This window comes from Geospiza fortis, unplaced genomic scaffold, assembly GCF_000277835.1.
Source record: "Geospiza fortis unplaced genomic scaffold, GeoFor_1.0 scaffold539, whole genome shotgun sequence".
In the NCBI taxonomy this organism is placed as follows: Eukaryota; Metazoa; Chordata; class Aves; order Passeriformes; family Thraupidae; genus Geospiza; species Geospiza fortis.
Window position 1 is genome coordinate 77,445 of NW_005054783.1, and position 6,597 is coordinate 84,041.

The window sequence follows — 6,597 nt, forward strand, 5'->3', positions numbered from 1 at the left end:
GGGACCCTAAAATACCTGGGGGGGTCAGGGGCACCCCAAAAACCTGGGGAGACCCTAAAATACCTGGGGGGGTCAGGGGCACCCCAAAAACGGGGGACAGACCCCAAAATTGGGGGGTCAGGGGCACCCCAAAAACCTGGGCAGGGGGTCAGAGGATCCCCAAAAACGGGGGGGAGACCAACAGCTGGGGGAGACCCCAAAAACCTGAGGGGAGACCCCAAAAAACCTGAGGGAGACCATGAAATACCTGGGGGGAGTCCTGGAATACCTGGGGGGACCCCAAAACCTTTCAAGGAGACCTTGAAGTACCTGGGGGGGACCTGAAATACCTGAGGGGACCCCAACACCTCGGGAGGGTCCTGGAATACCTGAGGGGACCCCAACACCTGGGGGGATCCAACACCTGGGAAGAGAACGTGAAATACCTGCGGGTTTCCCTCACCTGCAGCCCCCCAAACTCACCTGCAGCCCCCAGGGCTCACCTGTATGCCAGGCTCACCTGAGCACACCTGTACACACACCTGAGCACACCTGTACACACCTGCACTCACACCTGAGCTCACCTGTACACACCTGTACTCACACCTGTACACACCTGAGCTCACCTGTACTCACCTGTACACACCTGTACAGACCTGTACACACCTGTACTCACACCTGTACTCACACCTGAGCTCACCTGTACCCCACCAGCTCAAAGCAGGACTTTTTGAAGTGCTGCGAGCAGAAGTAGATGTATTTGGAGCTCACCTGCACACACCTGTACACACCTGAGCTCACCTGCACATACCTGAGCACACCTTAGCACACCTGTACACACCTGCACTCACACCTGTACACACCTGAGCTCACCTGAGCACACCTGAGCTCACCTGTACTCACACCTGTACACACCTGCACACACCTCTACACACCTGTACACGCCTGCACGCACACTTGAGCTCACCTGTGATCACCTGCACACACCTGTACACACCTGCACACTCCTGAGCACACCTTAGCACACCTGCACTCACACCTGAGCACACCTGCACACACCTGAGCACACCTGTACACTCCTGAGCACTCTCACTCCTGTACCCACCTGCACACACCTCTACACACCTGTACACGCCTGCACGCACACTTGAGCTCACTTGTGATCACCTGCACACACCTGTACACACCTGCACACTCCTGAGCACACCTTAGCACACCTGCACTCACACCTGTGCACACCTTAGCACACCTGCACTCACACCTGAGCACACCTGCACACACCTGAGCACACCTGTACACTCCTGAGCACACCTGCGCACACCTGTGCACACCTTAGCACACCTGCACTCACACCTGAGCACACCTGCACACACCTGAGCACACCTGTACACTCCTGAGCACACCTGCGCACACCTGTGCACACCTTAGCACACCTGCACTCACACCTGAGCACACCTGCACACACCTGAGCACACCTGTACACTCCTGAGCACACCTGCGCACACCTGTGCACACCTTAGCACACCTGCACTCACACCTGAGCACACCTTAGCACACCTGTACACACCTGCACTCACACCTGTACACACCTGTAGCCGACCAGCTCGAAGCAGGACTGCTCGAAGTGCTGCAAGCAGAAGTAGATGTATTTGGAGCTCACCTGCACACACCTGTACACACCTGAGCTCACCTGCACATACCTGAGCACACCTGAGCACACCTGAGCACACCTTAGCACACCTGTACACACCTGCACTCACACCTGAGCTCACCTGTACACACCTGTACTCACACCTGTACACACCTGAGCTCACCTGTACTCACCTGTACACACCTGTACAGACCTGTACCCACCTGTACTCACCTGTACAGACCTGTACACACCTGTACTCACACCTGTACTCACACCTGAGCTCACCTGTACCCCACCAGCTCAAAGCAGGACTTTTTGAAGTGCTGCGAGCAGAAGTAGATGTATTTGGAGCTCACCTGCACACACCTGTACACACCTGAGCTCACCTGCACATATCTGAGCACACCTGAGCACACCTGAGCACACCTTAGCACACCTGTACACACCTGCACTCACACCTGAGCTCACCTGTACACACCTGTACTCACACCTGTACACACCTGAGCTCACCTGTACTCACCTGTACACACCTGTACAGACCTGTACCCACCTGTACTCACCTGTACAGACCTGTACACACCTGTACTCACACCTGTACTCACACCTGAGCTCACCTGTACCCCACCAGCTCAAAGCAGGACTTTTTGAAGTGCTGCGAGCAGAAGTAGATGTATTTGGAGCTCACCTGCACACACCTGTACACACCTGAGCTAACCTGCACATACCTGAGCACACCTTAGCACACCTGTACACACCTGCACTCACACCTGAGCTCACCTGTACACACCTGTACTCACACCTGTACACACCTGAGCTCACCTGTACTCACCTGTACACACCTGTACAGACCTGTACCCACCTGTACTCACCTGTACAGACCTGTACACACCTGTACTCACACCTGTACTCACACCTGAGCTCACCTGTACCCCACCAGCTCAAAGCAGGACTTTTTGAAGTGCTGCGAGCAGAAGTAGATGTATTTGGAGCTCACCTGCACACACCTGTACACACCTGAGCTAACCTGCACATACCTGAGCACACCTTAGCACACCTGTACACACCTGCACTCACACCTGAGCTCACCTGTACACACCTGTACTCACACCTGTACACACCTGAGCTCACCTGTACTCACCTGTACACACCTGTACAGACCTGTACCCACCTGTACTCACCTGTACAGACCTGTACACACCTGTACTCACACCTGTACTCACACCTGAGCTCACCTGTACCCCACCAGCTCAAAGCAGGACTTTTTGAAGTGCTGCGAGCAGAAGTAGATGTATTTGTTGTATAAGGACCATTGGGGACAGCAATGGGGACAGGGACAGTGTACAGGGACATTGGGGACTGCGCCCACCGGCTGTGCTCCAACCACTGCGCACAGCGCGGGTCGTCACAGCACGGCAGCCTGGGGACAGTGACAGGGACATTAACGGGGACATTAACAGGGACATTGGGGACATTGCATGGGGACATCAGCCACTGCGTGTGGCGCGGGTCGGCACGGCGCGGCAGCCTGGGGACAACAGTGGGGACATTAATGGGGACATTAATGGGGACATTGGGATACTGGGGACATTGGAAACTTTGGGGACATCGTATAGGAACAGGGACAGGGACATTGCATGGGGACATTGGGGACTGCACCTGGCTCGGGTTGTCACAGCAGGGCAGCCTGGGGACAATGGAGACATTGGGGACATTAACGGGGACATTAACAGGGACATTGGGGACATTGGGACACTGGGGACACTGGGGACATTAATGGGGACATCAATGGGGACATTGCGATACTGGGGACACTGGAAACTTTGGGGACATCGTATAGGAACAGGGACAGGGACATTGCATGGGGACAGGGACATTGTACAGGGACATGGGGGACACTGAGGGGACATTGTGTGAGAACGTGGTACAGGGACATTGGGGACTGCCCATGGCAGGGGCCGTCACGGCGAGGGAGCCTGGGGACACCAGTGGGGACACTGGGGACACTGGGGACATTAATGGGGACATCAATGGGGACATTGCGATACTGGGGACACTGGAAACTTTGGGGACATCGTATAGGAACAGGGACAGGGACATTGCATGGGGACAGGGACATTGTACAGGGACATGGGGGACACTGAGGGGACATTGTGTGAGAACGTGGTACAGGGACATTGGGGACTGCCCATGGCAGGGGCCGTCACGGCGAGGGAGCCTGGGGACACCAGTGGGGACACTGGGGACACTGGGGACATTAATGGGGACATCAATGGGGACATTGCGATACTGGGGACACTGGAAACTTTGGGGACATCGTATAGGAACAGGGACAGGGACATTGCATGGGGACAGGGACATTGTACAGGGACATGGGGGACACTGAGGGGACATTGTGTGAGAACGTGGTACAGGGACATTGGGGACTGCCCATGGCAGGGGCCGTCACGGCGAGGGAGCCTGGGGACACCAGTGGGGACACTGGGGACACTGGGGACATTAATGGGGACATCAATGGGGACATTGCGATACTGGGGACACTGGAAACTTTGGGGACATCGTATAGGAACAGGGACAGGGACATTGCATGGGGACAGGGACATTGTACAGGGACATGGGGGACACTGAGGGGACATTGTGTGAGAACGTGGTACAGGGACATTGGGGACTGCCCATGGCAGGGGCCGTCACGGCGAGGGAGCCTGGGGACACCAGTGGGGACACTGGGGACACTGGGGACATTAATGGGGACATCAATGGGGACATTGCGATACTGGGGACACTGGAAACTTTGGGGACATCGTATAGGAACAGGGACAGGGACATTGCATGGGGACAGGGACATTGTACAGGGACATGGGGGACACTGAGGGGACATTGTGTGAGAACGTGGTACAGGGACATTGGGGACTGCCCATGGCAGGGGCCGTCACGGCGAGGGAGCCTGGGGACACCAGTGGGGACACTGGGGACACTGGGGACATTAATGGGGACATCAATGGGGACATTGCGATACTGGGGACACTGGAAACTTTGGGGACATCGTATAGGAACAGGGACAGGGACATTGCATGGGGACAGGGACATTGTACAGGGACATGGGGGACACTGAGGGGACATTGTGTGAGAACGTGGTACAGGGACATTGGGGACTGCCCATGGCAGGGGCCGTCACGGCGAGGGAGCCTGGGGACACCAGTGGGGACACTGGGGACACTGGGGACATTAATGGGGACATCAATGGGGACATTGCGATACTGGGGACACTGGAAACTTTGGGGACATCGTATAGGAACAGGGACAGGGACATTGCATGGGGACAGGGACATTGTACAGGGACATGGGGGACACTGAGGGGACATTGTGTGAGAACGTGGTACAGGGACATTGGGGACTGCCCATGGCAGGGGCCGTCACGGCGAGGGAGCCTGGGGACACCAGTGGGGACACTGGGGACACTGGGGACATTAATGGGGACATCAATGGGGACATTGCGATACTGGGGACACTGGAAACTTTGGGGACATCGTATAGGAACAGGGACAGGGACATTGCATGGGGACAGGGACATTGTACAGGGACATGGGGGACACTGAGGGGACATTGTGTGAGAACGTGGTACAGGGACATTGGGGACTGCCCATGGCAGGGGCCGTCACGGCGAGGGAGCCTGGGGACACCAGTGGGGACACTGGGGACACTGGGGACATTGCATGGGGACAGGGACATTGTACAGGGACATGGGGGACACTGAGGGGACATTGTGTGAGAACGTTGTACAGGGACATTGGGGACTGCACATGGCAGGGGCCGTCACGGCGAGGTAGCCTGGGGACACCAGTGGGGACACTGGGGACACTGGGATACTGAAAGGACATTGGGGACACTGGGACATGGGGACATTGGGGAAACTGAGGGGACATTGTACGAGGACATTGGGGACTGCGCATGGCAGGGGTCGTCATGGCAAGGCAGCCTGGGGACAACAGCGGGGACATTGGGGACATTGTATAGGGACAGGGACATTATATGGGGACATTGTACAGGGACACTGTATGGGGACATTGGGGACCGCACCCGCCGGGGGTCGTCACAGCGAGGCAGCCTGGGGACACTGGGGACATTAATGGGGACATCAGGGGGGACATCGGGACACTGAGAGGATATTGGGACACTGAGGGGACATTGGGGACATTGTGTAAGAACAGGGACATTGTGCAGGGACATTGGGGACTGCACCCCACGGGGGTCGTCACCATGAGGCAGCCTGGGGACACTGGGGACACTGGGACAACAACAGGGACATTGGGGCATTGGGGACACTGAGGGGACACTGGAGACATTGCATGGGGACAACAATGGGAACATCAATGGGGACATTAACGGGGACACTGGGGACATTGTGTAGGAACAGGGACATTATATGGGGACATTGTATGGGGACAGCAATGGGGACATTGGGGGCACTGGGGACATTGGGGACACTGAGTGGACATGGGGACATTGGGACAGTGGGGACATTGTATGGGGACAGGGACACAGGGACATGTGGGACAATGGGGACATTGGGGCACACGTGGCGTGAGGGGACACAAGAGGGCGGGGACATGGGGGGACACGGCATGGGGGACACAGGTGACACAGGTGGCAGAGATGATGGGTGACAGGTCACAAAGGCGACACAAATGACACAGGTGACACACAGGTGACAGAGGTGACACAGGTGATGGGTGACAGGTCACAAAGGTGCCACAGGTGCCACGCAGGTGACACACAGGTGACAGAGGGTGACACACAGGTGGCACAGATGACACAGGTGACACACAGGTCACACACAGGTGGCACACAGGTGAGCTGCGAGGACAGAACCTTCTCCCCCCCGCGCACCTGGGAATGGAACGGTCCGGTCGGGCCATTACAGGGGGACAGGGCTGAACCATCCCTCAAACGGGGGGGGGACAGACACACCTGGGACAGCCCATTGCTCA